Raw genomic sequence first — 20,561 nt, forward strand, 5'->3', positions numbered from 1 at the left:
ATGGGCTCAGGAGTACATAGTTACAGAAAATCCAGGACAAGTGGATGCAACAGACCAGGCAGCACATAAAAATCGATCTTCTCTGTTTGCAACATTCCTACCAGAAACTTCACCTGCTCAGTAATAACTTTAATGACTTCTGATAGGGCCTTACCCATGACGTAGGAGACCATCAAAGGACTCTGGAGATGTTGAACAGGAATCTGATACCGATCCACCACGGTTTGCTGCAATAGATTGGCGCAGCGCAGGAAAAGTCTTGGAGTCGGGAGTGGGAGGTGCGGATTGGTGCAGAGGTTAGTCGAAAGTCTTTTGCATAGCGCAGCGGTCGACTAGGCCGATAGACAGAAATGAGGGAGGAGATGTAGGGGGGTGCTGCACTGTGGAGAGCTTTGTGGGTGAGAACAAGTACTTTGACTTGGACCCTATAATGAATGGGCAGCCAATGTAAGGACTGGCAAAGAGCGGACGCGTCCGAGTACCGATTAGCCAGGTAGATGACCCTGGCTGCTGCATTAAGTATGGACTGGAGAGGGGAAAGTCGAGTAGCGGGGAGGCCAATTAATAGAGCATTACAGTAATCAAGGCAGGAGTGGATCAATGCTACAGTTGAGGCAACAACTGTTGTGTGTATGGTCAGCATTAGAAAGAAAAATATTTATTTATACTCCAAGAATCTTTATTTTGCTTTAAAACTGCTAGCATAACACATAGTCACATAATTCTAACTTCTTATGTTATTTTGATGCAATTCTAGAAGTTGCTTTAGGTTATAGACACATAGTGGCTGCTGTCTGGCCATGCTGCTGTCCATACCATGCCAACATGCATCATTACCGCATGTCAGTGTAATTTTTGAAAAATTGTTATTGTATGGGCAATTTTTGCTGTTTTGCAGCCATTAACAATAATTTGCACACATCCCTACTTTACAACAGAATTGTGTGCATTGAATGGCCAATTCACAGTGGTTAATGTGATCTGCTGGTTTGCATTAAACAAGTGTGCTTCAAGGTAAAGATGTGTTGCAAAGGGTACAAGCCGCAGTCACAGGGGGTATGTGGTAAATTGAAAAAATGTTCTTACCAGAGGAAAATGTACGTTACAGAAAGGGGGCTTCAGTAGGCAATTTTCAAAGTCCCTGTCTATCAGTAGAGATGTATAAACTCATGTGTAGGGGTCGGTGGGCCGAGCTGGGGGGGTGGTCCCTCTTCTTACCGCGCAGAGATAAAAACAGAGACACGATGGAGGCAGATTCTGGGTGCAACAGGTCCAAGTTTATTTCTCACTTGCCGTCCGCCTGACGGCCTCAGAAGCACACTGCACTTCCTTTACCTCACGGCCCTTGTCGGCCCTCCATTTCCAGAGCCGCTTCTCACACCGTACTTTATACTAGGGACGTGTCTGCACACACCGTCCCCTCCTCACTCGTCGACGCTCCTGACAGGTCCATCACTGTGGCCACCTTAGGCCTGTAAACCAACAGTGCTTCCACTGATCAGTCGTCGTGTCAAATACGGTGTCTCACACCCAGTGCCTCGTCCCTTCTGCGGTTCTTCCTGTCAGGACCACCCCCCTGACGTTCTCTCTCCTCAGTCCCCCTGGTTTAGATTCTCCTCACAGCGCACAGACTGTCGCAGTCCTCCTGTCACTGGAGCTCCCCCTGGGGACTGGAACCTTCTGGAACCCTCCCTCAGTATTTATAGCTCACCCGGTTCCTTGAAACTGTCACTGTCACCACGCCCCCATGACCAACGGTTTCTAAAGCCCTAAGCTGTTGTCAAGTCCTTTGCTCACACTCCTCCCTGCCATCTAATGGTCAACCCAAGGTACTGCACGTCCACTACACTTTCCTAGTTGTTTCCCCACTGTAATAACTGACACCTACCTACACTGTGCAAACCTTTCCTTCTTCACTCTGACTAGTCCATCCGTCCGTCAGGTCACCTTCCCTACACTCCTCCTTCCTTTGTCCATTGTCGTCCTCGACAATCGTCATCCCTGCCTTCGTCGTTCTGAAGCTACACCTACATTCTGTTGTCGGACCAGCTGTTGAGCCAAACCCACTATCTGCGGGGGCGAACCATACTGGGAGCACTATGCTCTGAGCAGCCTACTGCTACTCACTAGCGCGCATGCCACATGACAACGTCTTTCAAATTGGGCTAGGTACACCCATATTCTCTCTATGGCGTGTACCTTCCCCTACTCTCCCATACTGTCACCTTCCACTATTCGGTACGCCATGATCGAGGTCTCTTACCTTCCAGATCATTACCAGCGCCCACCTTCCTCCTTCAGGGGTGTCCGTGGTGTTGGGGACCTGACCTAGGACGGCTGTCTCTCTCACATCTTCCAACTCATTTTCCTTTCTTTCAATAACATGTCATGGTCGGCGTCCCGGTCTCCCAGACCTCCTCAACTCTTAGATCCCTACCGGATCTCACACTTTCCTTTGGTCCAGCAGACCTTCCCTTACCCGGACCTGTTGCATTTTACTTTGGCATATTATACATTAAACAACTTTATAATATCACAAGTACCCATTTTTATATTTTTTTTTCATTTTCTTTTGCTTCTAAAACCAACATACAACAAAAAACATTGCATGTCTTCTTTCTCCCCCCCTTCCTTGGACCTGAACACTCCTCCACTTCTCCGTATCCCCGTTCTGTCAAGTTTCAAATCAGCAAATAACATCCTGTAAGAGGAACATACTAAAAACAAACTCAGCACATAAAACATTTTTTTTTCTAAACTAGAAGTGTTCTCCAGAACCTGCACTACAGTGCACCGAACTCTCGACAGTCTACTTCACTACGCAGTGGCTAGTAGTGAGGGACCCCACAGCCGTGGAGCCCCCGGGGATACTGAGGGTGTCCATTCAAGTCCTCTTCTTTTCCATGACGGCCTCTCCTTGAGTGTGGAGCAGGTTCCACACTTCCTGCTCCCAGGCCTTCTTCTTCCTGATCACCTCCGCTACCCACACGGAGGGAACAGCACGGGCCCTGGAGTCCGGTGGGCGGGACTCCGCTGAAAAAGACCACAAGACAGAAACGGCCGAAAATTTCTGTGGCTCAGCAGCTGCTTGGGTCAGGTGGCAAATGGGGACAACCGGGTCCTCGGGGGCTGGAATCACAGGGCCCGCTAAGTCGGTCGCAGCAGACTCCAGCAGCGGCATAACCGCGGCCTCAGGACAGGCCGCATCCACTACTTCAAACGGAGCCGGAGTAACGGCCGATTTCAACGATGCAGCTGCTATTAGCATGGAAAGCGCAGCAGCGTCTTCTTTGGGTGAGCTCTGCACTGGTGACTCCGGGCGGGGTAGTTCGGGGACATGAGCAGGGGCCTCGCTCAGCTCCGCATGCACCACGGGGCCCGTGTTAACTAGGCCTTCCGGTGCGCAGGGGGCCGCGTGCTGCAGCAGAATGGTGGGGGCCGCTTGCGGAGGCACTGGTAGGGCCGGGGGTACTCTCACCTTCCCCGGCGCTGCGGCCTCCGTCCCATCATCACGCGGTTTCCCCCGCAGCCTCCGTTCCTTGCTCCACTGTCCTGCGGGCCTTCCCTCTGGACTCGGGGGCTCCGCTGAGAAGTCCTCTGCTGGTATTGGTGGCGGCCGTTCTCGCTGACTCCGCTCAGGCTCCGCTCCCCGGCTCAGCATCCCGCTGCCTGCCCGTGGTTCTGAAGATGACTTCTGGTGCAGCTCCATCTCTTGCTGCCATTGCCACTCTAGGCAGCCGATGCCCCGACACCCGCAGCGTCTCATACCGTCCGTTGGGCAGCACTCGAATGGCGTCAGACAGCCGCAGCCAAGTTTTTCTTCTGTGCCACTCCTCCTGCTGGGTGGGGCGTCGGCAAGCCTTTCCACCCATCTGCCAGGGTCCAGTACATGGGAGCGTTGGCCTCCGGGCACATACTGCTGTCCACGGGGGTACGTTGGAGGGGGCCCCAGTCCATTCAACATGACTGCAAACACTCGGACCTCTCCTCTGCGCTGTAGTAATGCCGCCATCTTGTGCAGCACCTGATGCCGCCCCGGAACTTCTGTCAGCACCACTGAGTCACCACAGCGCTCCCAATTGGTAATCCACAGGTAAGCCAATTGTAATCCACAGGTATTTATAATCCAAGCAGCACAGTCCAAGTCCTTCTCCATCCTTTAAGGCAGGCCTGCCGCAAAAGATGATGTATTAGCGGCGGCGATCCTGCCGACTACGCCAAATGTAGGGGTCGGTGGGCTGAGCTGGGGGGGGGTGGTCCCTCTTCTTACTGCGCAGAGATAAAAACAGAGACACGATGGAGGCAGATTCTGGGTGCAACAGGTCCAAGTTTATTTCTCACTTGCCGTCCGCCTGACGGCCTCAGAAGCACACTGCACTTCCTTTACCTCACGGCCCTTGTCGGCCCTCCATTTCCAGAGCCGCTTCTCACACCGTACTTTATACTAGGGACGTGTCTGCACACACCTTCCCCTCCTCACTCGTCGACGCTCCTGACAGGTCCGTCACTGTGGCCGCCTTAGGCCAGTAAACCAACAGCGCTTCCACTGATCAGTCGTCGTGTCAAATACGGTGTCTCACACCCAGTGCCTCGTCCCTTCTGCGGTTCTTCCTGTTAGGACCACCCCCCTGATGTTCTCTCTCCTCAGTCCCCCTGGTTTAGATTCTCCTCACAGCGCAGAGACTGTCGCAGTCCTCCTGTCACTGGAGCTCCCCCTGGGGACTGGAACCTTCTGGAACTCTCCCTCAGTATTTATAGCTCACCCGGTTCCTTGAAACTGTCACTGTCACCACGCCCCCCATGACCAACGGTTTCTAAAGCCCTAAGCTGTTGTCAAGTCCTTTGCTCACACTCCTCCCTGCCATCTAATGGTCAACCCAAGGTACTGCACGTCCACTACACTTTCCTAGTTGTTTCCCCACTGTAATAACTGACACCTACCTACACTGTGCAAACCTTTCCTTCTTCACTCTGACTAGTCCGTCCATCCGTCAGGTCACCTTCCCTACACATGTACAGGGTCAAAAGTATAGCCAATGCAGCTGCACCCTGCAGGTGGAAGGGGGCCCTTGTAGGACTGTAATAATGAGGGCCTATTGCTCGGTGCCCGAGGCTCCATGGGGCCCATGACCAGAATGACCTCATCATATGCAGCGTATCACGCAGGGAGTTATCCTGCAACACTGCTGCCTACAAGAGAAAATGGCAGCGGAGTTACAGGATCCCATCCTCAGCGTTCTGACCGGCGCTTTCTCGGTGACACAGGTGCCCACGGCTTGACTACATCGCATACAAGGCGCGCCTGTGTCAATTAGAAAGTTGCCAGTGATGAAGAAAGAAGCGATGCTGCAGAGGAACGAAAAGGGAGGTGTGTGTGTGTTTTTTTCAATACATGGGGAGATGACAATTACGGCAGTGGAGAGAGGATAATTATGGGAGTGGGGAGATGAAAATGATAGGAATGGGCAGAGGACAATGATGGGAGTGGGAGAAAGGACAAGGATGGGAGTGGGGAGAGGACAATGATGGGAGTGGAGGAGAGAAAAAAGATGGGAGTGAGGGAGAGGACAATGATGAGAGTGGGGAGAGGACAATGATGGGAGTGGCAGAGAGGACAATGATAGGGGTGGGGGAGAGGACGATGAGGGATGTGGGGGAGAGAACAATGAGGGATGTGGGGGAGAGGACTATCCTAGTGGTGGGGAAGATCACAATGAGAGATGTTTGGGACAGGACAATGAGGGGAGTGAGCGAGAGGACAATGAGGGAGGTGAGGGATTGACATGGGAGAAAGGGGGACTTTTGTTGGCAGGAAGAACGCTGAGTAAAATAGATTTTTTCACTAAGTTTTTTTTTACAAGTTTTTGTTCCATATTTCCCCCCACTCATTAGTATGGGTGAAATACGTTGTAAAAATTGACATTATGCAGATTGTAATCTGCAGCAAATCTGCAAGGAAAAAATAAGCAACATGTGCATGAAACTTCAGGGATCTCATTCACTTTGCTTGTATTGGAAAACCTTGCATATTTTCCACAACAAAAACATGTAATTTCCACATAGCCTTACAGTTTATTAGGAGAATTAAAGAGACTGAAAAATTCATATTTATTAGGTGGCGGAAATCATAGTTAATGGGGGGCACAGTGCTGCTTATAATTTGATATTTTGATCAATGCGTTAATAATAGCATATTAATGGTGGGGTACATATCTGTATTCAATGACTGATGGAGCAGCTAGTGACCAGAAGACCAGTCCATCAGCTCCTCCATCAGAAAAGAAGCTTTCCCATGCTCCATCAGCAGTCATTGCCTTATATATCTATCAAGAGAGGACACTATGAAATAAAAAAAGAAGGACTCTATATAAATCTGATATTTAAGGGACGGAGCTGTTGTAACAAGAGAGGGCACTATGTAATAAGGGATGGTAATAAACATAATAAAGGAGACTATGTAATATATATACGTGTGTTGCTATATATATATGAAGCTTTGTCACCATAAAAGGCGGGGGCCCAGACACATTTCTTGCACAGGGCCCCAAGCTGTCAATTTCCGCCCCTGCTAGTGTAAGTCCACTTTGTACTTAACTTACAAATGTTGCCTATTTTTTACATACAGTATGTGCCTTATCTGTCAGTGGTAGCAGGATACCTTGTCATGTCTCTGCTAGTATGAATGTAATAATAGTACTGTAGAAATATACTGTCTGATATTCCTTGAAACTTAAGAATTATATTATGAGGTTTACTATTTTTAAAGTGCTTAACAGAAAAAAAGACATTTTTAAGGTTTAGGTTTCTGTTGACGCTGACACTACAACCTGCAGTACTACTTAGTTTACACCAAGTATCAGATGAGACCGACTTCCTTTTACATAGGAAGTGGTGCTTAAAAAGTCAGAGCAATGTTCCAAGGCAAGAACGGAAAGGCTCAGTTGAGTAAGTAAATGACACAATACAATGTTACATGTGCAGCGATCAAGTAGAGAAACTGCTTGTTTCCCACAACTAAAAAGCTGCGGACTAAACACATCAAGTATCACACCCATCATCTATTCCAAGGTACGTTACCCATAAAATTCATACTTTACTGTTCTATTACGTCTGAGTCAAGTAGATGCAAGAGTGCTTTATGGTAGCCATTTCTCTCAGCAGTGAGGAAAGTAATTCATTTGACTTGTATAACACATATAAAGGAATAATAAAATCTGTCTGAACAAATTAATAAGAGAAGCACAATCAGCAAAAATCCTAGTCTGCTGACCTTAGCACATCCTAATAAACATGCTGCCCCTGGCTATTTTTTTGCCTTTCTCTCATGAATTCTGCATGTGCTGCCTTGATTTTTTTCTATCTATCTATCTATCTATCTATCTATCTATCTATCTATCTATCTATCTATCCTTCTGTCTGTCTATGCATCTGCCTAATTCACATCTAAAGCACTCAGTAAGTGGGCTAAAACTATCTGCATCATGTTTATGTATCTATTGTGTACAGCTCATACTAGCCAGAATCCAGGTACCTAGGCTTACATCCAACTTAGGGACTAAAGTTCATCAAATACATTTCAGCTGCCCATGTTCAAGCCAGGACAATTTTTACTTCTGTGCCCGGCATCCTCGGCATGTCCTCTTGTGGTTACTTGGCTCCTCTATGCACTCCATGGCTAATAGGGACCCATTTAAAAAAAAACTATGTGCAGTTTTTGAGGTGGCCCTGTGTATATGAAAGTGCAATCTGCTGAGCTTTCATATAATGCTAAACAAGTTGTATTTTGGTACATATCAGCTAGACGGAGGCCAAAAGGACTTATGATTGTCCTTCAACTGGTAAATTGAGGCCTGTGTGGGAGACAGGGTCCCGGTCGAGTGTCCGGGTCGCAACCAAGGGGACCGTTACCTGGGTTCCGGGGGAAACTGTTTCCGGGGGACAGAGTTCGGGGACGGATCATTGTGACAGACAGATGGGCTGAGGGAGGGACCAGTATAAAGGCGGAGGGGAATTCCCAGGACGATGAGTCAGCAGAACGACACAGAAGGAACAGGAGATTGTGGGAGCGACTGAGAGCCAGAGCGACTCACCAGAGCCAGAAAGGAGGCCAGAGAAAGGAGGGATACTTCCCCTGGACATCAGTGGGATGGCGCCGAGACGACCGTCCGAGAACCGCTGCCCCGCTACCTTCTTCCAGCCTGCGGCTGCGGCCTGCCCGCGGTCCTTCGCGGCCGTTGCCGCCCTGCTCCAGCCCGCGGCCACTGCTGCCCCAGTTCAACCCGCGGTCGCTGCCGCCTCCCTGTCAGGACTCTGAACATTTTTACCTTTTTGCATTACTGCCCTTTTCCAAGATGGTGTCCTTGGTCTCATGTGCATTGTGTCCTCCTGCTATAAAACTCCACCCCAGCCTTCAGTCTGTGCTTGAGTATTCTGCCTTGCATCCAGCGCCTGACCTCTGATTGCTCCCTGGCTATATACCATCTCCTGTGAACCTGTGTGGTGATCCTGCTACTCTGCTCTGAGTTCCTGCTGCATACTCCAGTTTCCAGAACTCTTCTTCCTCTGCTGCTCGTGTTTCACTTCCATCTGCATTTGCTGGACATGTAAGCTGTTCCTGCTCTGCAAGAGCCTGAGACTATTTTCCAGGCCTCCCTGGTCAAGCTAAGATAAGATTTGAACTGCCTTTTAAGCTTACCTATCTGTGTCTGGACTGAGACAAGGATTTATTCATGCCAAGTATCCTCAAGAATAACTGTGCTTCATAGACTTTTTTGCTTGATTGCATTTTCCTCTGAAGTTCCTATAGACTGCTAAGCTGCTTCTTATATTTTCTCCAAGTGTTGTGGACTTGAGTTTCTTTCTGCATCTGTTGTATCACCGTGTGTTAATATATACGTTACCACTTCTAAAGCTGTGTCCTGTAGTCATCTTGTTCCACGCACAGAGTCTCCTGAGTTATCCCCTATAATTATTACACTCCACTTAGCCCGCGGCTGCGGCCTACCCGCGGCCACTGCAGTCTCGCTCCAGCTTGCGGCTGCGGCCTGTTCCCCGTCACCTGCAGCCGCACTGTTCTCACCAGTGGCCGCGGCAAGTACAGTACCGCCAGCGGCCGCCACTGTCCCGCTCCGGTCCGCAGCAGGGGCCGGGCCTCTGCTGACTGCGGACTCTCCATCGCAGCCGTTAGCTGCTCAGGTGGCCTGTCATTCGCCACCATACATCGCTGCCGCTTGCCCCAGGCCAGGGACTGCGGCCCTACTGGAGCGCCCCCAGGGTCTCGCCAGTGCGGCGGAGGGTACATGGAGCCGGGCCCGGTGGATCTCAATGGGAGTTGTCACAGTAGCTGTGACCCGGTCCGTGGCCCTGGGCGTCCATTGTAAAAGGGGGAAATGTTGAGTGTGCGGATTATGATTAAAGTTTATTAGTGAATGATTCGTGACGCCACCTGTGGTGTTCGGCAATGAAGATGTTAAGACGACGCTGCAGACAGATCCTCTGGGACAGATGGTGTGGTGCAGCAATGATGGTGTATCCCTCCACAGGCAGGGCTGTAGTCCCAGGGCAGTGTAGATGGAGAGATTGTGAGGAGAGGAGAGCGGTGTCATGTTAAGCACAGAGATGTAGCAGTACTGAGTGGGTTGGCGCAGGAATAAGCGGAGGACACCAGGGCATGTAGTTCCAAAGCTTTACTCACAGTCTGTTGTGGATACAGGTGCCTGCCTCGGTGCCGTGTCCTCCAGGTCAGGGGCTCAGCCAACCTCCAGGCAAGATGAAGTACTCCGTTCCAACACTCCGCCAACATAATTGCCTTTTCTTAACGTCTCCCTTTTGCGCCTATAGTGAAGTACTCTCAGTACTGAGTTACACTGGAGTTCCTCCTGTCAGATGTTCCTATGAACTCTACTTGTACGGCAGACAGCTGTAGCCTGCTTCGGGGACTCCTTGCTACTAAGTCCCAGCTCACTCTCGTTGCTGTTGTGCCCCCAAGTCTTGTGTGGGAATAAAGTGGTGACAACTTCTATTCCTCCGGTGTCTGCTGCAGTACCATTAGTATCCATACAACCTCGGGGACCGGACCCCGGCCATGTGCTGTGAACTTGGGAAGGGTTCTGCTCTAACCCTAATCCTTAGTCCTCCTCTCCTTATGCTCCATACTAATCCTTCTTTCTTATGGAGAGAGTCAGTTCCTTCAAAGTCTCTTTCTTGTGCCAGCGGACCCAGGTCACTGAGATCGGCTGCAGCATTCCTTCATCCATCCCACTCAGGGGATCTTCACTCTTCCACTGACTCTGTCAGACTGACCAAATCCTAAACTCTTTCCGCTCTTTTGGTGCCAACTATCTCCACCCGCCTCCCAGCCTGCTTTGTGTTCCAAGCAGGGAGCCACCAAAGGGTGCTTTGCTACACTACTATGTTGTGTGGTATGCAGGTGTTGGAGTGTGGTCAGGAGTCTCCACCTTACCTGAATGGTGGGGTACCACACCTCAGGAGGAGATGCAGTACCTCTGTGGCGACTGAACCCTCAGGGGCGCCACATACCCCCCGTTAAACACAGCACGTCAGCGGGCTGTAAGTGAAACAAAGTTAGACAAACAAAGGAACATACAAAAATTTTTGAAATGCTTGATAAACAATTCTTATCTAAACTTCCCAATGTGGGAGGCACTCACTCTTGAACGTTGCAAACAATTTAACAGACTATCTATAATTACCTAATTTTAAAGTGCTATGGAAGTAAACTCACTACCATTTCAAGTACTATTATCAACACATTTTTCTTCTCTTTGTCTTTCCCATTTTCTTTTACTGTCTCTACTAGACTAGGGTGACAACCGTTGATGCCTGGTTCGTCACCTGCATTCAAATCTTTATTCAAAATTTTACATCTTTATTCTCTGAATTCTATAAAATATCCATTCCTAATCAAATGCCTAAATACTACTATCAAATAATCTCTCTATAAAATCTGCAACTTTTTTATAAGACACATCATACAATGCTTCACATTAAGACATCAATAATTCTTGCACATGCTGGACACCATTCCCAGCCGGGATCTCTTGCAGTGTCCTTGGATTGGAGCTATGCTCCACGATGAGGTAGTTCTTATTCATAAAAGAACTATGTAAAACCAAGAGAGGGCACCTTAAGAGGTGTAACTATTTACAACACAGTTTGTGGATCACTCATTGTTCATGATCTCTGCAGTTCAATAAAAAGTATGCTGCCAACGTAATTAGGCAAAAACTTGTAAAACCAAAGAAAACATGATAGCAAAAAGAAGGCACAACGGTGCAAATACCCTCCTGGATAACAATTAGTTAGGAACTGGAGTGTTTGTTTTTGGGGATCCCCTCCTGGGGTGGTAGAAGCGGGTCGCTTTGGCTGCTTCCAGGGGAGAACTGAAGGGCTTCCTTTTCTTGTTGATTGTCCACAAATTGTAGGTATTCCTTCTCCTAAGGGGTTAAGTTGGTGGTTGCCGGTGCAGATGAAATGGTAACAGTAGTAACTGCTGTCTGTGAGGGTAGCATTTCAGCTGCTGCTGGTGGTAGCTCTGCTGACAATGATTCCGCAGGGGTTGTAATGGGTACCAATAGATGTTGTTTCCCAGTTTCAGGTGGTACCACAGTTAGCACTGCTGCTGCCTTGATTTTTGGTCAGACAGCTGGTGCCATTTTTGCCTGTGGCTGCTTGTAGGGTGAGATGCGGGAATCATGAATCTCTGGAAGAGGGAACCCATGATGCATATTAACACCCATCAGCTGCTCAGACTCCTCCGCTGAGATCAGAAGATGTCGAATGGGGCGCGCTTGTTCCAGCCTTACTCTTTTCAGCAGGGTCTTCTTCCATTTCCCCATCGCAGTCAGCTTAGTGCTTTTGAATTGAGAACACAGCTCGTCCATCTGTCCCATGCGGAGTTCGAGCAGGTCGGCCGCAGTGCGTGAAAACTCAGGGGGTAACCCGTTGGCCGGGGCGACGGTCATACCTGGAGTCTCCCGGCGATGCACGATGTTCACTCGAGTTGCCCGCCCCAAGATCGTAGACGATGGCGGGGCAGATGGCGGCTCCAGGTCCGTTGGGGCCTCCAGTGGGACCTGCGCAGCCGCGCTAGGTCCAGGCAGGAGTCCAGCTTCTTCCTGCTCAGCTCCTGGGCCCTCCGGTACCTCCTCCGGGCAGGCGGTGCTCAGCGGCAGTTGCAGCAGTGAAATGGTGACAGGTACTGCCGATGGCATCGCAGTTCCACAGGTGCAGCCGGAGGGAGGACCAGGGCATCCTCGGTGGGTACCGGTGGTGCAGGTACCGCGGGTGTAGGTGCCGGTGATATAGCAGCGGCGGCGGGTACCGGTGGTGAGGGTACCGGTGATGGAGGTACCGATGCTTTAGGCCCCTCCTGGGCACGCTGTCAGTTAAGAGCCCAGAGAGCCTCCTGTCTCAGCCGCAGGCGGTGTGTCAGCTGGGCAATCTCGTCCTCCAGCTGCTGGCGATTCATTGTCGGAGCAAGGTTGGAGCCTTCAGCCATTGCGCCGGGGAAGTTCAGCTCAACCTTCTCGCTCTCATCGGGCCTCCTTCCTTCTTCCAATATGGCGTTCTCTCCTTTTTCCTCCTTCTTCCCGGGTTTCTTTACCGCCACCGGCTCTCGCTCCTCCTTCTGGGGGCGGCGTCTTCTTCCTACTCCTCCATACCAAGCCAGTATACGAACCCCTCTGGGGGCGGGCCATGTTGCTGTAGCATAGAAGTTTAGGCAGGGGAGGCCCAGGACAGTTCGCGGTCTTTTCTTAGGACCACCCATGGTGTCACGCCCTTCTTCACCGCAACAGCGGCCATTTTGAGAGTCCATTTTACAGTCTATTAATTTGGTTATTCTGCACATTTTCAGCAATGTTTAGGTCCAATAAATCTTCGGCACACACAACCCGGTGGCACCGGGCTTCGTCATCCTGTTCGTGACGCCAGAAAATGGAGCGCCCCCAAGGTCTCGCCAGTGCGGCGGAGGGTACTCGGAGCCGGGCCCGGTGGATCTCAATAGGAGTTATCACGGTAGCTGTGACCCGGTCCGTGGCCCTGGGCATCCATTGTAAAAGGGGGAAATGTTGAGTGTGCGGATTATGATTAAAGTTTATTAGTGAATGATTCGTGACGCCACCTGTGGTGTTCGGTAAGGGAGGTGTTAAGACGACGCTGCGGACAGATCCTCTGGGACAGATGGTGTGGTGCAGCAAAGATGGTGTAGCCCTCCACAGGCAGGGCTGTAGTTCCAGGGCAGTGTAGATGGAGAGATTGTGAGGAGAGGAGAGCGGTGTCGTGTTAAGCACAGAGATGTAGCAGTACTAAGTGGGTTGGCGCAGGAATAAGCGGAGGACACCAGGGCATGTAGTTCCAAAGCTTTACTCACAGTCTGTTGTGGATACAGGTGCCTGCCTCGGTGCCGTGTCCTCCAGGTCAGGGGCTCAGCCAACCTCCAGGCAAGATGAAGTACTCCGTTCCAACACTCCACCAACATAATTGCCTTTTCTTAACGTCTCCCTTTTGTGCCTATAGTGAAGTACTCTCAGTACTGAATTACACTGGAGTTCCTCCTGTCAGATGTTCCTATGAACTCTACTTGTACGGCAGACAGCTGTAGCCTGCTTCGGGGACTCCTTGCTACTAAGTCCTGGCTCACTCTCATTGCTGTTGTGCCCCCAAGTGTTGTGTGGGAATAAAGTGGTGACAACTTCTATTGCTCCGGTGTCTGCTGCAGGACCATTAGTATCCATACAACCTCGGGGACTGGACCCCGGCCATGCGCTGTGAACTTGGGAAGGGTTCTGCTCTAACCCTAATCCTTAGTCCTCCTCTCTTTAGGTTCCATACTAATCCTTCTTTCTTATGGAGAGAGTCAGGCTTTCCTTCAATGTCTCTTTCCTGTGCCAGCGGACCCAGGTCACTGAGGTCGGCTGCAGCATTCCTTCATCCATCCCACTCGGGATCTTCACTCTTCCACTGACTCTGTCAGAGTGACCAAATCCTAAACTCTTCCCGCTCTTTTGGTGCCAAGTAACTCCACCCGCCTCCCAGCACGCTTCGTGTTCCAAGCAGGGAGCCACCAAAGGGTGCTTTGCTACACTACTATGTTGTGTGGTATGCAGGTGTTGGAGTGTTGTCAGGAGTCTCCACCTTACCTGAATGGTGGGGTACCACACCTCAGGAGGAGATGCAGTACCTCTGTGGTGACTGAACCCTCAGGGACGCCACACAACCGTCCAAGGACTACGCCCGAGCCTGTGGGACCCCATTGTCATCAGCGCGCCGGAGTGCACGAAGTCTTCATCATCGCCTCCGCAACTGGGCCCAGCAACTACTACGCCGAAAGACCACCAACCCGGACGGAGAGGGACGTCTGGACAGCTAAGTTGACTTTATAATTAAGCACCCATAGTCGGCCTTACCGTGGCCCTATAGTGACCGGCTGTTGCCGGAAGTAGTCGTGTTCTACCCATTTGTGTGTGCTTGTATAGAACCCCCTGCGAGGGAAACCCGTGTTACCCCTTTTGGTGATCAGGCCGGGACTGAGGAAAGTTCCCTCTGGTCTTATAAACGTTAATATAGAAAGCACCTAACTGTCTCGCGACTCGTCACTGCATCCTGCGTACCTACAATCACCACATTTGGCGTAGTTGGCAGGATGCAGTCACCGAGCGCGGACAACGGGGGCCCCTGGCAAAGCATTTCTGTGGGGGCTATGCTAAGCAATCTACCCAGGTTCTCCAGCAGCAATACTATGCTGTGGAATTGGATGGAGCGAATGCGTGGGTTATTCAGGATGCATCCGCTTACCCCTGACTTAGAGGCAGAAGTGGCCCTGATGGCGTTGGACGGGGAAGCCCGGGATACCGTAATGTTGAGGCCCCGGGGGCAGCGAAACACCTTCGTTAGGGTGTTACAGATCTTAGAAGAGACCTATGGGGACCCGACCGATGTGGGGGAACTGAGAACCCTGATGTTTGGACGCATGCAGAAAGAGGGGGAAATAGTGACCCAGTATATGAATGTTTTGCAGGAACTGTTTTTAGCCATTGAAAGGAAGGATGGAGTCGGCATGGGGACCGTGGACGTAACATTACGTGACCTGTTAGTGACCGGGTTATGAGACACCCTGACAAGACAGGCTTTGCGAGAGCGGGTGCGAGTGGACCCACATCTGACCTTTTCAGAGATAGGGAAGGAGGCACGGGTTCGGGAACAGGAGCAAGCGTTGATGGTCCCCATGGGGATGGCTCGGAGTATCGAAGCATCCGTAAGCACTCTGAGCGAACCCCACTGGGTACAAGAGGTGAAGCGAGAGATGCAGAGTATTAAAGGTGAACTGGCCGAAGCCAAGAAAGCGGCCACAAGGAGTCGGCCAGGGCCGGGTAAGGGGGGCATGAACCATCGCGGCCCCCACCCAAGTCGGTCCCCACGACCATTCGCCTGTTACGATTGTGGAAAATTTGGATGCTCCGCCCGAGAGTGCCCACGTTCCAGGGGAGACTCGCCCCGCTGGTCAAGAAGAGCAGAGGACCCTGAGCCGTGGAGATGCCGCCTGGAGCTGGAGCCCATCACACGGGATGGAGGGAGTCATGAAGACCTGGTCGCGCGGTGCCCAGTGGTATGGGCAGAGATTGAAGGCCGTGCCGTGCGATGCCTAGTGGACACGGGATCGCAGGTTACAACCATGCCAGAGACTTATTTTCGGCAGCATTTTCCCGAAGCAGTGAGACCTCAGTGGGGGACAGTGATAAAGTTGGTAGCCGCCAACCAGCTACCAGTTCCTGTCGTCGGAGTAGCGTGGATGCAGATTTCGATAAGCAGCAAATCACTCGGCCGCCAGGGAGTGGTCCTGACCCAGGGAGACACAAACAGCAAACATCCGGTTATTCTGGGTATGAACATACTACGAGAGTTCGGCAACCTCCTCCTCAACGAACTCACACAAGAGACTCTGAGCCACTGGGGTTCTCGCACGGCCCAAGAGCAGGTCTTCCAGTGGTTGGTGCGGGAGGCACGAGTGCTCCAGGAGTGCCGGGAGGGTGAGGCGCTGGGCATGGTCATCGCGCCGGTGGCCCCCCACTCAAGCTTCCTCCAGGGCAGATGGTGGTAGCTCTGTCGATCCGCGCCCCGATGCCACTGAAGGGCGTGGAGGTGCAGGTGGAACCATGTTACTAGGAGCGCCTGAACTCTGGCATACTGGTAGCCCACTCCCTGGCCACAGTGCGGGAGGGGACCGTCCTGGTGCATTGTGTCAACCTGGAAGACCAAGATATCGCCCTGAAGCCCTGGGCCAAAATGGCCAAACTAGTGAGGCCTTTGGAGGAGATGCTGCCGGACCCCGCGGTTCCATAGAAGGTGCAGCCCGAAGATCCTTGGGCAGTAACGGTACGAACCCAACAGACTTCCTCAACCCAGGAGAAAGGTCAAGTCATCCTGGAGAGAATGCGGGCTGAACTTTCCGGCTTAACGCCAGCCCAGCTTCTCCAAGTAGAGTCACTTCTTGGACAATTTTACAGTGTCTTCACCAGCCACGAGGACGACTTCAGATGTACCACGGTCATCACGCATGGGATCCCCACGGCAGGAGCGGCCCCCATCCGGGAGCGATATCGGCAAATACCACCGCAGCTATAACAGGAATTGAAAACTGTGTTAGCCCAAATGCTCCGGAAGGGGGTCATACGAGAAAGCCAAAGCCCTTGGGCGGCCCCTATTGTCCTGGTTCGGAAAAAAGATGGCACTTTGCGTTTTTGCGTGGATTATAGGAAGTTGAACACCAGCACTATTAAGGATTCGTATCCACTGCCCCGCATAGAAGAGTCTCTGTCCACCCTGGGGAGCGCGACATACTTTTCAACCCTTGACCTGGCCAGTTGTTACTGGCAAGTGCCGATGTCAGTGGAAGACAGGGCCAAGACTGCATTCATCCTTCCCATCGGACTGTTCAAGTTCAATCGGATGCTGTTTGGGCTGGCCAACGCCCCAGGAACGTTTCAGCGGTTGATGGAGCGGTGTCTAGGAGACCTCAACTTTGAAGCCACGTTGATATACCTGGATGATATTATCATGTATTCTGCCACGTTCGAGGACCACCTGAAGCGGTTTGGGCAGGTGCTCGGCCGGCTTCAGAAGTACGGGTTAAAGGTAAAGCCCCAGAAATGCCACTTGTTCCGCACCCAGATTGAAAACCTGGGGCATACCGTCTCGGCAGAGGGCATCCGACCATCCCTGGAAAAGGTTGCTGCCATCCAGGGGTGGCCTACCCCCGAGACGGTGAAGGACGTGCGGGCCTTCTTGGGGTTGGCCGGCTACTACCATCGGTTCGTGAAGAATTTTGCATGCCGAGCTCGAGCTCTGCAAGACCTGCTGAAGGGGGCTCCCGCCGGGGCGAATAGACGGAAGATCCAGTGGCAGCATCCGCAAGAGGATGCGTTTCAAGATCTCAAAGCTGCTCTCTCAGACGCCCCGGTATTGGCATATGCGGATTTCTCGCAACCATTTGTCCTGCATACCGACGGGAGCCTCCAGGGATTAGGAGCTGTATTGTCACAGGTGCAGGACGGCCGGGACAAAGTGATCACCTACGGTAGCCGGTCACTGCACGACTCAGAACGCAACCTGGACAATTACAGCTCCTTTAAGCTCGAGCTCCTTGTGGTAGTGTGGGCAATGACGGAGCGATTCGCAGAGTACCTGGCGGGCTCCGAAGTAGTAGTGCGGACTGATAACAACCCGTTAGCCCATTTGGAGAATGCCAAACTGGGGGGCCCTAGAGCAGCGGTGGGTGGCTCGGATGGCCAAATTCAATTATAAAATCATCTACAAACGGGGAGCTTAAAACGCGCACGCTGACGCGCTCTCCAGAATCCGACACACCACCCCAGGAAGAAGTCGAGATGACGAATTAGAAGCAGACGAGATGCCATTCGCCCTGACCACCGCCGCGCTTACAGTCAACACGCAAGAAGCGCCTCATACGGGACTCCTAGGAGGGATGCTGGAACAGCCCCGCGACAAATGGATTCAGCAGCAACAGGAAGATACAGAAGTTGGACTCCTACGCCGATGGGTGGCCACCGGTAAATTGCCCACGGGCTCACAGAGACAGACTTTGACCCAAGATATGTTGCTGATGTTGTGCCAGTGGGAAAAACTAGTCATCAAAAAGGGACTTTTATATCGAAAAGCCATGTCACGAACCACGTCAGCTACGATATGGCAGGTGATCGTGCCTGGAGCACATCTTAACCAACTGGCCCGGGAAGCCCATGAGAAGGGGGCTCATTTTGGTGCTCAAAAGACTTTACAATGGTTGCAGCAGATAGCGTACCACCCACGCTTGCACGCTGCTGTAGAAGAAGTTTGCCGAACCTCCCGCCCGTGCGAGCTCGCTAAACCCCCTGCGCAATGAGCCCCGGTGCAAACTATTGTAACATCAGCCCCTCTGGAGCTTCTTACGGTGGACTATCTGACCATAGGTCCTGCCTATCAGGGGTATGAACATTGTCTCATTATGGTGGACCATTTCACCAAGTTCGTCGTGGTCACCCCCACTCGAGACCAGACAGCAGAGTCAGCCGCCTACGCGATTTGTAAAAACTTTATCCAAGTGTACGGCTGCCCGTAACGAATACATTCGGACCAAGAAGCGTGCTTCCTAGGAAGAGTCATGGAAGAACTACATCATCTCTACGGTATCGATAAGTCTCAGACTACACCATACCACCCGCAGGGAAACGGAGCCTGCGAACGATTCAATCGGACACTAATCCAAATGCTGCATTCCCTGGAGAGCGACCGAAAGGCCCGCTGGCCTGAATACGTCCCTGAGCTGGTGTGGGTATATAATAACCGGGTGCACCGAGTGACTGGTTACACCCCCTACTCATTGCTGTTTGGACGGGAAGACAAAGGAATCACTGAAGAGGAGTTAAACCCGGAGGAACCTCTAACCTGGACCAGAGTTTCCTCGTGGGTCTGAAACCACCGGCACCGGCTGCAGACCCTCCACCGAATCGTCCATACAAAGCTCCAGGATCTAGAACACCCGGGGGGAGCGCTGCCCCCACCAATTGACTTCCAAGCTGGGGATCGGGTACTCGTACTAGATCAACGCCTCCAAAACAAGTTAGAACCATGGTGGGAGGAGAACCCGTACCGAGTGTTGCGCCGGATAAGCCCTGACGGGCCTGTGTATGAAATACAGTCGGAAAGAGACGGTGCACCTCTCACTCGTACTGTGCACCAAAATATGTTGCACCCCTGTGCGTCCACTGATCCCATGCGACCCGAGCCGATCACTCAGGTCCCCAACCCCCGTCAACGGTCTGGGACCTGGATGACGAAGAGGACTTCCCAGCCACATACGCGGGCTCTCCAAGTAATGACATTGCAGCGGATCCAGTTAGCCTGCCAGAATCAACCAACTCACCACCATCCACCACCCCAGAAAGCTCCACCCCGGTCGAAATTAGACGCTCCGAGCGGTCAACAGCTGGCAAACCCCATGAACGTTACGAAAAGGACCAGTTCGTATGGTGAATAGAACTGTCGTCTCCAAAGACTAACTCGAGTCTACTATAGCCCTTGCCCGAGGACTGGCGAGCATACAGGGTGGGGGAGTGTGGGAGAGAGGGTCCCTGTCAAGTGTACGGGTCGCAAACAAGGGGACCGTCACCTGGGTTCCGAGGGAAACTGTTTCCGGGGGACAGAGTTCGGGGACGGACCGTTGTGACAGACAGATGGGCTGGGGGAGGGACCAGTATAAATGAGGGGAATTCCCGGGTCGATGAGTCAGCAGAACGACACAGAAGTTGCAGGAGATCGTGAGAGTGACTGAGAGCCAGAGCGACTCACCAGAGCCAGAAAGGAGGCCAGAGACAGGAGGGATACTTCCCCTGGACATCAGTGGGACGGTGCCGAGACGACCGTCCGAGAACCTCTGCCCCGTGTCGACCAGCGGCCACCGCTGCCTTCTTCCAGCCCGTGGCTGCGGCCTGCCGGCGGTCCTTCGCGGCCGTTGCCGCCCTGCTCCAGCCCGCGGCCACTGGGGCCTCAGTTCAACCCGCTGCCGCCTCCCCACAGCCCGCGGCTGCGGCCTACCCGCAGTCACCCGCGGCTGCTGCGGTCTCGCTCCAGCTCGCGACTGCGGCCTATTCCCCGCCACCTGCAGCCGCCCTGTTCTCACCAGTGGCCGCGGCAAGTACAGTACCACCGGCGGCTGCCACTGTCCCGCTCCGGTCCGCAGCAGGAGCCGGGCCTCTGCTGACCGCGGACTCCCCGTCGCAGCCGTTAGCTGCGCAGGTGGCCTGTCATTTGCCACATACATCGCTGCCGCTTGCCCCAGGCCAGGGGCTGCGGCCCAACCATCCAAGGACTACGCCGGAGCCTGTGGAGCTCCAGTGTCATCAGCGCGCCGGAGTGCGCGAAGTCTTCGTCATCGCCTCAGCAACCGGGCCCAGCAACTACTACGCCTAAAGACCACCAACCCAGACGGTGAGGGACGTCTGGACAGGTAAGTTGACTTTATAATTAAGGACCCATAGTCGGCC

At 52.3% G+C, this 20,561-nt stretch overlaps 1 protein-coding gene across 3 annotated transcripts in view; it reads left to right on the forward strand.

The window, feature by feature from the left end:
* The first annotated feature begins 6,935 nt into the window (after positions 1 to 6,935).
* LOC141063204 (EF-hand calcium-binding domain-containing protein 4B-like) overlaps positions 6,936 to 20,561 on the forward strand; it is a 151,193-nt gene continuing 137,567 nt past the window's right edge. For all 3 annotated transcript variants that reach the window (XR_012224840.1, XR_012224841.1, XM_073557266.1), the window contains exon 1: positions 6,936 to 7,068. The gene's annotated coding sequence lies outside the window, so the exon portion shown is untranslated. The remainder of the gene's footprint in view (positions 7,069 to 20,561) is intronic.

The sequence above is a fragment of the Dendrobates tinctorius genome, unplaced genomic scaffold (genome assembly GCF_039654945.1).
Source record: "Dendrobates tinctorius isolate UK_male_01 unplaced genomic scaffold, ASM3965494v1 ptg000246l, whole genome shotgun sequence".
In the NCBI taxonomy this organism is placed as follows: Eukaryota; Metazoa; Chordata; class Amphibia; order Anura; family Dendrobatidae; genus Dendrobates; species Dendrobates tinctorius.